The following is a 13,291-nucleotide window of genomic DNA, read 5'->3' on the forward strand; positions in this document are numbered from 1 at the left end:
AAGACATAACTTGAATGGGACAAAAATGCACATTTTCTGTCTCATCAAAGTAGGTGGAACAAAAATAAGGAAGATGAAACAAGATTGATAAATGACTGAGCTGATAATGTCAAATTGAAACCCTAAAGCCGTTCCCAATTCTTTCATCTGCCTACAACACTCTTGTCCAATTCAGTCTTGGTCATGTTTGTGTATCAAACGCATGCATGATGACTGATGCTTGACCATTTCTATTGCTACTTTAGTTCGGGTTGGACCCCCCGAGGCAATGGTGAGGTAAACGAGTGTAAAGTTACGGAGGGTTTTAGGATTTTAATATGATATAAGCAATTTAATAATTCGTCAATCTTATCTCATTTTCCATTTTTTTTTCATTACACTCAGTCTTGTCCCATCCCAGTTTAATGCCTCACCAAATATGTCCATCTTGCCCCAAATGTATATTCGAGTCAATTAGTCAAAAAGACACAAAAATCCCATATAAAGGCGTCAAACATATGTTACCTGTTTTATTATTAATCTATTTGTGTAAAAGTGTGTTAAAAACTTAGAAAGTATATTATGTAACGACATTGTTATAAATGTATAATCATTGTTCATCCATTACCACAATTTTAGTTGGATACTTTAATTTTAAAATAAGGTTTTAGAAATGTGTAATTATTATATTTTTTAATTAATTAAATGACAATTTTACTTATAATAAAATAGAGATTAATAAATTTATCTATTTTATAATCAATAATATAATCCAGTCCTAAATGATAGTTATCCCATTTCAACCGTCATAGGATTTTTGTGATTACATCAAAGTGGGAAGATGAAAACTGCGAGTATGGTGTTTGATTGGTTTGAACTTGGGTTCCAAAGAGGTCAAAAGTGTCTAGAGGTCTCAGGTTCAATTTCAAGAAGGAATAAAGATTTATTGTGGCCATGGAGGTTAAGATGCGTGACTCCGGACTACCTGCAATTGTAAAGCGGGTGGTCGTTTTGATATTAGTCGGCTCGCATAGCGGGTTGGATATCCAGGTTAATCAAAAACATTATGCAGGTTAAATATCCAGATTAATAAAAAAAAGTGGGAGGTATGGTATATCTTTTGGTGGCTTTATTTAAATTTTATTTAACTAAACGATAATATCTATATTATAAACCTTTTTCTAATGCAATGTCTATTTTACATAAATGAGGACATGTTTCATACAGATGATAACATGATGTAGTAAATGATTTATCTATATACATATTATGTTAATTATAAAAAGTACTATATAAATAAAGAATGGACGACTTTTTTTTGGGAATTCTTTAATTCGTGAGATTTTTAAGAATTAATACATTATCTGTTATTTTATATGATTTTTTTCATCTAAGATTAAAATTTAATAAGTGACTAACATATATTTGTTTCACAATATGTTTCTTTCATAATAACTTTTGTTTCACATGTATTCGGTTCACCACTTTATGGTGAAAATTTTCACGAATCTCATAAATTTTAGAGTTTAAATTATTAAGAGGCTATTTGTTTACCTCTTAATAGTTTCGTTAAGAGACAACTTTTGAACCGCTAAGAGGTGAATCTTGTTTGACAAGAAAAAATCTACCTTTTGATGGTTTTAAAATCCTCTGAATGATTTTGTATGTTGGGTCTCCTTGAACCATTCAGCGCCCTAATTTCATCATGAATAATTACCAAACAAGCATATTTCATTTTACATTATATCATAAGAGTCTCTTAATCATTCTAACAACTTAATCATTCTACACCAAATCATTCAACAACTACAAAACAACAATAAACCTTGAAATTTGTAAAGTTGTAAGGAGAAGAAGGTGAGAAAAATGAAAAGAAGGAACATGTCATTTATGATGCACATGATGTGTAGGGGCCAAACAGTTTAATCAATATACGTATAGGATAGCCATGGACAACGATTGACCCACTTACTATTTAAAGGAATAAACCAACACAATTTCCATAAAAAGAAAAACGTATTTTTTCACTTTTTAATACCATATAAATCATTAATCATAGAATAATTTATATATTTAGTAATAATTGCGTTACAACTTGTACAATAAAACATTTGGGTTTATGCAAATATTTCTTAATTTTCGATTAATGTCACATATAAAAAAACTACAAGGGTAGTGTCTGATTGGTTTGAGTTTGGCTCCAAAGATCAAAAGTACCTGGTACTCTCAGTTTCAAATCAAAGGATAAATAAAAATCCTCTTGTTGCCACGGAGGTTCACATGCGGTGACTCCGGGATATTTGCAAAGTAGGTGTCGCCAGGGCTGGTCCTAAGATTTTTGATGCCCTGTGCGAAAATAATAAAAAATACCCCTAAGCCTATTTTTTTAAGCCAATAAAACAACGAAACATGCGATTTTTTAAAGAGTTTATAATTAGTTTTTAACTAAAATATTAAATTACATCAAAATTACTGTCATAGTAAGTAAAAAGTAAAACTCGAAAGTTACTGGTTTAATGACTAAAGGCTAATGGTCTATCTATCACCGGTTCACGATGTGCATTCAGTGTTAATCACTACTAGGCCTTAGGCTTGTTTTTATAGTTAAAGTTCAGTTGTCCAATTCCCAAATTATTAAACCAAAAACTAGTAATAGATGACAACTTGATGCCCCTTTGGCTTTGATACCATGTGCGGCCGCACGAGCTGCACGTGGCCAAGGCTGGCTCTGGTGGTCGCCCTGGGATTAGTCAGCTCATATAGCGGGTTGGATATTCAGGTTAATAAAAAAAAGACCGTAAATCTAGAAGAAATTATTGTCCGTGAATGAAATTGTATTATGAAATTTACTTGATTATCTGGTAGCAATAATTATAAATGTATTTGATGAAATTAATTGTGATTATACCAAAACGAAACAACAAAAAGTATCATGAAAACATATTCAACAGGTATGTTATATTTTATATTTAATTTTTTTATAAAAAATTTAATATAATTATTAAAATAAAAAATTTAAAATAATATAGTTGTTAAAGATACTCTAATTAATTAAAAAAATATATAATAAATAAAAATATGACACCGTAAATGTACACGAATCACCACATGAACATGAAGTCACGAAGGAAAAGCAAAGAAAAAACTTGGGAGTAGATAAAATGGACCACACTACCCTTCTTATCACCAAAAAGAAGCTGTCTTATCCTACCGATTTTGACATTTCCTTTCCCCACAAACTACCCTTTGTAATTATGGAAGTTAACTAAAATAAGTATTTGGGTTGGGTTCACGTGATACCAAAATTTTTCGTGAGACCAATTTATGTTCATTGATCAACTTTATAAGCTAATGATTTAATGGTCTAAAGTTGTACGGTGATAATTTTGTGATTATTGAGAAGTCTCGTGACAATTTTGTGATTATGAATGTTCAGATTATAGATCTAATCCAAGAGTTGAGAATTGGTCTTACGGGTCTCACGAAAAACCCTTGGTCTCAAATGATCCCAAATCTAGGTATTTTTTTATGGTAGATTATATTTTTTAATATTTTTCTCCTAAAATAATGACTATAGGTTTGTGATTGACAGGTCTGCAATTTATGGAGGTGTCAGAGTGTAAAATAAGAAATTTCTGAACCAGATCTGCAAGAACCAAATATATAAACTGGTTATAGATTTGTAAAAGTTTTTCCAAATTTACAAATTTGGTGTTTGCAATTGCGGACCTGGTTAGAAACTTTCTTTTTTTTTCTTTTTTTTGACCCTTCTGCAAATTGTTGACCTATAGTTATTTTCGTTATTTTGGGAGATAAATGGTTAATAAGTGAAACCATGCGGTCAAAATGACTATTTTAATTAATTTCCCTTATTATTATACCCTTGTTTTCTTCTTTCTTTCTAAATAAAAATAATCCAACGCTTTTTGCATTTTATTTTTATGTCAGAATCAAGTCAATTCATGTATTAAGAATATAAAAAGTAAGTCTTGATAATCTGTGTGATGAAGAAACTCAGAGATAAGGGTGTATTTAACAATATCAATATGTAATTAGCCGACCTGTAAAATTACTAATGTCTTATTTATTTAACTGAAAAATACATATAATTTTTTTCTTCCTATTCTTTTTTCTTTACATTATAATCAACTGTACAATATATTGTTTGTTTTGTCTATATCTAGCCTTACGTTTTAAAATGCGTCTGATAGATGAGGTATCAGCTCTTTATAAGGCAACATGAGTTCCTTCCCAACCTATATGAATCTTATAATTTTCCTAGGATGTTATAAATGATATCAGAGTAGAGAACCAAACAGGTGTGCCAGCAAAGACATTGGAATCTCAGGGGGTAGATCGTAAGATCCCACATCAGTTGGGAGGGGAACTAAGGTTACCTTACAACAGACCATATACATTCGCTATCAGATGAGTTTTAAAACCATGAGTCCATATGTAGATAAAACAGACAATATCTGATAAGGTCATTTGAGATATTACATTTCCCCTCATTCATATTCTTTTTGGTTTTTTTATATCTTTTTTTTTTCTCTCTCAACTTCTATCACAAGAGCAATAGATCTAACATAATATAGTAAACTCGTCACGAGTTAAAAGTTATCGTTCTACAAACATGATTACGAGTTTAATTAAGTATATCTTGATGTTTTTATGATATTTATATACAACAAATGCAACAAATAAACTCACACTCTCTCTTTACTTTTGATGAAGTTTGAACCTCTGACCTCCTAGGAAACCAAAAGTTATGACACTGCTAGACCAAAGGCCCTTTGATTAATATAACTTGATGTTATGGTAAGCATAAAAACCAAATTCAGATTTAATTTCAAAAAACATAGATTACAAATTTTTCACCCAATTTAGAATTTTTTTTAAACATATAAATAAAAAAAATAGAAGGAAAATAATGAGCAAATAATACAAATTACCTCAATAATACCATTTCTAGAAAGATTCTAATAAATACCACAATATTATATATTGATTTGAAACTTTATCCACCAATCTTTGCATTAAAATGGTTATATTTTTAAAAACCCTGAGGTTATTTAGTAAGATTTAAATATAAAAAAGAAATTATTATTTTTTAAAGTATATAATATTTTATATACGACAAATGCAACAAATAAACTCACATATCTCTCTTATATTTAGGGGTGACAATGGATCATGTTGGGTTGGGTTTGGGTTCAACCTATTTATTAAACAGGTTGAAAATCTCGATGAGATTTTTCTACCCAACCCAACCTGTTATCTAAATGGGTTGACAACGGATTGATTTGTTTACGATTTTCTTAACCCAACCTGTTAAATAAATGAGTTGAACCTGGGTTGACTCATTTAATTTTAAAAATTTAAATAAAAAAAACACTAGACTATTTAATTTTTTTTTAATAAAACACAATCACAAATACAAACAAACTGTTCAAAATTTGAATAAAACACAACCACAACAAATTGTTCAAAATAAGTTGGATTAGACTTTAGAGGCAATAATGGAGTAATGGACTAAAGAGTTTTCTTAGGGTTCATGATGATTAAGAGTAACGAAGGCGATAGGAATTTGGAGTTTCATCTCACAACGGTAGGATTTTTAATTAAGAATAAAACAAAATAAAAAATTAGAATACTAGATATAATATTAAGAATAAAATAAAATTATATAATATTTTAAATGAATTGAAAATAGGTCGAAAAATTCAACCCAACCCAACCCAATTATTTAAATGGGTTAGGCGGGTTGACCCATTTATTTAAATGGGTTGAAAATCTCAACCGAATCTGCTAATTCTGGGTTGGGTTATTTTTTGCCACCTCTACACATATTTAGCCTCTTAGTAGGCCAAAAACTACGATACCACTAAACCAAAATCTCTTTGGTAAGAAATTACTACTTAAGTTTCAGAAATTTACTCAAAAAAAAAGTCAAAAATATAATTAAATGAAATATGAATTCAACTTCTAATAATAATAAAAGAGAATCTTGAACATGAATTCAAGATATATACTCCACATTTTGATGTTAAGATTCTCCCATCTTCACATTGCCCACTTCCCATATTTGTCTCTTGATTAATTATTTGATGCTTGATTTAATGTTAATATGACTTTCATGTCCATGTTATTTAATGATGACTCAACCCACTTGCTTGTATATTGTTTCAACATCAATGCCCATTTTGGTCATTTCCTCTTATTCTTGTTCTTATTTTTGACCCTTTTTTAAGATGAAAATTTCCAAGTTTTCAACTGCTTTGACTTTTTCTATGATGATGTTTTGTTTGTTGTATATTAATTGATTGGATTTCAATCAAATGTTTATTGGGAGTAACGGGTTTCAAACAAAACAACGAAAAAGTTAAATTGATCGTGTCCAAATGGTAATGACTGAGAGCGACATGCAACGAGATTTCAAGATGAATAATTTATGGGACCCTTTGTTGTGTAACAAACATCAAGATTGTCTGGTTGGACTTACCTAAGTGATTGCAGTTTGTTTGAGATAAATTATCAGAGATATTGATCTTGAATCACACGTTTAACGAGTTCATAGCAAGTTAGCAGGGATGTGTTAACATACCAGGAGTAGAAACTTTCATACATCCAGTTTACTCTAATTTTAGTAACGGTTTTTGTATTCTAATCAAAACATCGGAAATCATAATCTTACGAATGAAGTAAGAATAAACAAGGTTCAGTTAGTTGGTATACGTCATTTTCTCTCTTGACTCGTGTATCATCTAATTATGGTCGTCTTCCTCATCATTTACATCAAATTTTATCATTCTTCATTATGTATTTCGTCTGGTCATATTAATGAGACCCACAAGCCGAAAAAGACGAGTCTTTTACCTGTCGTACTTGAAATTAGTAAGTCTTAAAGGACGCTCATAAATGTTCACATGCTATTGCGAAAATCTTTAAATAGACTACGTTGACTGGACTTTTGTGTTAATGAGTTATCATTTATAATTACTTTCTATAACTGATGATGGGTGGTTTGTGTTTTCTAAAACCTTGAATGCATCATTAATTATACAAAAAGCACCAATTTAAGACACATTTTGTGGACTAAATTGGTGCAAAATATTCTATTTTTGTGATAAAGATTACACTTGGGAATCAATGGTTCAAAATGGGCCAAAAAAGTCAAAACCATCCACAAGTTATCACCTAATATAATCATGTTAACGAAGAAAAATTAAGTGATCCAAGGACATATCAGTACAACTGTCTTTGCATCTGGTGACTGCAACACCAACTCAATAACGCACAAATTTATGTTATACTTTTGGTGTAGTTTATACGCCAAGAAGATGATTAATGAATTCAGTTGTAGTATGTTTAATGGGTAAAAGCTATTACATAGTGAAGCTGTTTTGCAATATTGAAAGTTGAACTGTATTGGACCAGTGAGGTTACATAACACGTGTTGAGCACACAAACAAGAAGAATGCACAACTTTTAATGCTTGAAGTACAACTTTTAATGCATAGAGACTAAAATTCCCAGGCAAAATATAGTGTCACACCCGATTTTCCTAGGGCTGTGATGTGTGAGACGCTCTAAAAGCATCATAAAAAGCTAAGGTAACGTAAACGGTATCATTCTAATGCAACAACAACTAATGTCTAGTATAACTGATATGCTAAAATGGGAAGTTTGAACTATTATAATGTCAAACTTGAAATATCGTATCATATAAAAAACCTAACGGATCATACTACGTTTTCATCTTACCTTTGATGATTTATGTCTTAGTGGGTCCTAACGTACACAGTACTAGTTTGCCTACGTTAAGTCAATTCACTCCTAAGATACTAACATGCATTAAGTTTATTATAAACTTACTGATCACATATAACATACTAAACTTTCAGTTTATGAAAATTGAGGGCTCCATTTTTGTCCCATTTCGATGATGACCATTCAGCACATCATACCACACTGATCATGCATCTAAACAACGTTCTATGTCTAAATCTTACCTTGAATTTTCACTTATGTGCTTATGAATACCAACACGACTTTTTGCTTCCAGCTCTCTCTTTGTTCTTACTTGATTCCGCTAATTCATCCATCATTTCTTCTTCTTCCTCTCAGGAGCGACCAATGATGCAACTGAGACACTAATGACAACATTTGTAACCATACTGAGGACGAAACAACCCCAAAATCAGTTGTTGTCATCCTTAATTTCACTAACATGGTGTTTTATCCGAAAGGGTTTCATGGTTTCAGCTACACACATACAAGTCTCTGAGGTTTAGCTTATAACCAACGAACACCTGCAATTCATTTTTTATTATGTTGCATAACTAGTCCCTGGCTTTACCTTCCTTGCCTTCTAGCCACATTTTGTTGGTATTACCTTTTGTATCAAATGGTTACAATATAGGATCATAAGCCTCCATGATCATGGTATCACATCAATCAATTTTGTAGGTACATGAACCAATTAGAGGGACCTAAACCAGTCAGATTCCAAAATAACGTCATCGTACATTATTTTTTCATGAAAAGTAAATATAAAAAATAACGGTTGCATCAAATTTTCATCTTATAAATAGAATATTTGATTCTAACATATCAGTTTAATAACAATATATAACTAATAAAAACTTAAAGTACATCTTAACCATGTTTGTGTGTGTGTGTGTAAACATTTGGCCATGACATATGTACATATTTTCTTTATGAAAATTCGCATCCTGTTTAAACCAACCCAAATTAATCATCAAATCAAGATTCTTTAGTGGAACTTTATAAGCTAATGATCTAATGGTCTAAAGTTGCACGGTGACAATTTTGTGATTATTGAGAAGTTTCGTGGCAATTTTATGATTATGAATGTTCAGATTATAGATCTAATCCAATGGTTGAGAATTGGTCTTACAGGTCTCACGAAAAACCCTTGGTCTCACATGATCCCAAGTCTATATATATATATATATATATTTGTGTGTGTGTGTGTGTGAACATTTGGCGATGACATATGTACATATTTTCTTTATGAAAATTCAGCATCCTGTCTAAACCAACCCAAATTAATCATCAAATCAATATTCTTTTGTGGAACTTTTGGAATACATAAATGACTGCTCACAAAACGTATAGAATGCCAATTCCCATTTATGATTACTTATTTGTTGTATTATACGACGTTTATAAAACATCATAATATAAAAAAACACAGATAGTAGTCCCTACTATAATGATATGTCCATTTTTCTTAGGTTGCTCAAATTGCTTAGATTTCTAAGAAGAAAATGATGTATTAAAGAAAAAGTATTGATTGTGATATGTGGGGTTTTGATCATTTTTTAGATCATTAATTTCAACTCATCTTTCCTTTGAGATTGATGACCAAGACACTCCCAAAACCCCATTTACTTATAGTATTTTTTTTTGCATGTTTATCGGTTGACATTCATTGGATATAAGGGGAACCGAACGGATACAATCATTTATTGAATGTTGGATTTTGCTAATCGATCTAATTCGAGTAATATTGGACAATTGATTCAATCCAATTCAATAGATTATTGGATCAGTTCGGTTCCATCCATTGGATATTGTTATTGGATATCCATTGGATCCAGCTGACATCCGAAGGATGATCAAATCACGTAGGATAGTGTTAATTCAATTCAATTTTCCAGCAATGGAACAAACTGATTAATCACTTTTAATATGTATTAAAACCAAAATAAAGGAGGCTAAAAATTCAAATCCAACCAAAAAAAAAATCATATTTAAGCAAATTGAAAAAAAATTAATTGGATGATAGTTAGATGGATAACTGAATGGTAATAAGATGGTTAATTGGATGTTGGTCGGTTCGGTTGATCCAAATTGGATGTTGAAATTTTCAATCTGATCTAATCCAATTATAGTGTGTTCGTACTAATTGGATCGGTTGACTTTCTGCACATTCCTAGTAATTTTATCAAGATAATTTATACTTGGAAAACAATATATAAAATGATAAAAATCTCGTCTTTGAAGTTTAATCAACTGATATATAGTTGATGGTTTATTTGGCAATACCAAGATGTGATATTTAAACTCTGAAGTTGTACGTTATTATTCCTTCATAAGGGTTACAAACGGCAGATGGAAATGCTATATAATAGAACCATATACACATTTTTGATTTTTTTTTAATATTCCACTAATTTCAGATATTAAACGTTTTTTTGTATAAAAAATAGCAAGTTATAACATGTTAACATCAACAAAGGGTCCACGGTTTTGAGAGAGAGTTATGGCTTCAATTGTTTGCGCCGTTAGGTTTTATAGTTGGCTTGAAACGTGAAACGTACCGATGTGAAATGAATTGACATATATAAGGTTACGTTTGTGTTTCTTATATATATATATATATATATATGTGTGTGTGTGTGTGTGTGTGTGTGTGATGTGAAAGTGAGATGAAACTAAATTGAATATTGATCGATACGTGTCAATCATTAACTTCAATAAAATTGCATACACGTATCAAGTCTATAACAACAAATTCACAGCTCTACCATGATCAGTCAACCTTTCTATTTTATTATATTTTTCCAGATTATCATATCTTGTTACTAAATTCTGTATTATCACAGTAATAAATCTTAATTCAGATATGAGTATTTCGAATTTTTATAAAGCAAATGTTTGTTTAAAGATTATGGAAAATGAGTGGATGAAGATAAGGTTTATATTTATATAAGATTCAGAAATGTGTAAGATTAAAGATTGAATAGTTGTAGATGGTTTTAAGGTGACAGCCAACTCAAGAGAATAAAGAAATAAAAAATGGAATATCAAAATAAGAAATGGAGGGTAAAGTTGTAAATTTATTGGGTAAGGAACAATTTGTGTATTTTAAAATAGGGAAAAAATTAAGTAAAGTGTTAAATGGTTGAAGTAAAGTGAAATAGTGGCACCACCTTATTAATATTTAATATTTAATATTTAATATAATAATATACTTGAAGCTTACAAGCCACCTTTTCATTGGCAAAGGGTCAAATATTGCATTCAAGGGCCAACATCTAATTTATTATTAAATCTTGCAATAAGAGAAATTAAGATAAATAAATAAAAATATTAATGTATTTATTTTATATATATTTTGTAGTCTTATTTGTTGATAAAGAATCTTTTTTTTTTCACTTATTTTGGTTATTTCTGTTACTTAATTTAATTAAAAATAAATAAAAATGATGTAATTAATGTGTTAAAAGTATATAATTTATACCATATTATAAAATATTTGACAAAAACTCTTAAAAATTATTTTTTATGAATTAAGTACTGTTTATTGATGAATGTTACTTAAAATTCGAGGTTACAAGTAAATTATGCGTAATTACAACTTATTAAAACGTTATGTTTGAATTAGTGTAATTAACTTCAAGTAAAAGAATCAACTACAAGATAAATATGTTATTTTAAATATAAAAAAACTAAAATATAATTAGAATAATCATTAATTTATACTTATAACGAAATATTTACTTATTATCCTTATAAAAATTATATTATTAAACTAAAAATAAATTACTTTGTTATTAAACTTAAATTAGATTATAATAAAAAAATTGAATTAAAAAAAATTAAATAGAAAACGAGAATTTTTTAATAGTTAATTTGATACTAATGTCGACATATCTTTTTTCAAATTTTTATGAATAATAATATTATCGTTTTCCCAAAATCACATAAAATCGTATTATATCGACAGAGATAAAAAAAACAAAATAAAACATTATATCGATATATTTTGCTGCATTGCACGAATATCTTTTTAATAAAAATAAAATACAATTAGATTTTAAACCAAGGATATAAAATTTAATGATTGATCTATGTTCCCATTAGCTCTATAATTTGTTCATAGCAACGTATACATATCTTAAATCTGGTAACTTATAATCAAATATTTCGATTTTAATATTATTTTATGAACAAATTTCATTTTTTAATATTTATTAACTACTATAATTGTATATTTTAAATTAAAGGTGCTCAAAATCTAACCAACCCAACGTGAAATAATTAGACAACTTGTTGTAAAATCTTCAAATTATATTGAGTTGATATTGGATTACAGTTATTTAATCACAATCCAACCCGATGAATCTGACATTTTTTATTCCTTGAATTTAATACGATTGTTAAGTCTCTATTAATATATATATTACGTGTTGTTTGGCAGTTGCTGAATGGTTTTGTGCAGAATGATTAAGTAATCAGAATGATATAGTGCGAAATAAAATATAATTGTTTACAATGAAATTAGAGCGTTGTATAATTAAGGGAGACCTATTGTACAAAATCATTCAGATGGTTTTAAAACCACTAAAATGCAAAAAAAATTATCAAACAAAATTCACCAGTTAACGATTTAGATGTTGTATCTTTAATGTATTTCCAATCTCTATATAACACTTATATACACACGGTAAAATGTGAAAGTATATATGTAAATTGAGAAATTTAAGGGGTCATTTACCAAATACTTATCCGGTAAGTGTTTACCGGTAAAATTTAATACTACTATTTACTTACCGTGTAAGATTTTAGTTCACCAAAACGACATCGAATGTAACAATTTACACGGTAAGCGTTTACCATGGTAAGAGTCGTTGCTCTCATTTACCGGATAAGACTCTTGATCATTGTCTCGCTTTTACCAGATAAAATTCTTGATTCGTATCATATTCATCCGATGAAATAATTTGACTTGGTACACGCTTAATCTGATAAGCCTTTGGTAATTGACATTAAACTGATAAAGAAAATTGTATGCAACTGAATCCTGTCTCCATTCTTGAACCTTGATGATATATTGCAAAGAAGGATTCACCCACCGACTACCAACTCTGTGAATCAATCAATCCCATCGTCCCCTTCGCAATTCAGTTCTGAAGACGCCCTAAAATCCACCTGTGATTAAAAAAAGATGAAGATATAGATGCCCCCAATTCTATCCGTTTACTATTAGAGGGTTTTAGAGAGAGAAAGTGAAAGGGGATTTTGATTTCTGACGATCATTGGATGCACGTGGAAGACGCAAAGGCAAAATTTCTTTCGATTTGTCTTGGCATACATTTATTTGGCTTTTTCTTAGCCACAATTATTCCCCAATTTACGACATCTGATTGTATTTTATACGATCAGTAATAAGATGAGAGTCAATAGTTTGTATCTATCGTCTGTGTGTGTCGTCACTGCGTGCTTTTGTGTGTAAGTGTATATATATATATATATATATATACATATATAAATCATAGTT

Source organism: Cynara cardunculus, assembly GCF_001531365.2.
Source record: "Cynara cardunculus var. scolymus isolate 2C chromosome LG 13, CcrdV1, whole genome shotgun sequence".
Classification (NCBI taxonomy): Eukaryota; Viridiplantae; Streptophyta; class Magnoliopsida; order Asterales; family Asteraceae; genus Cynara; species Cynara cardunculus.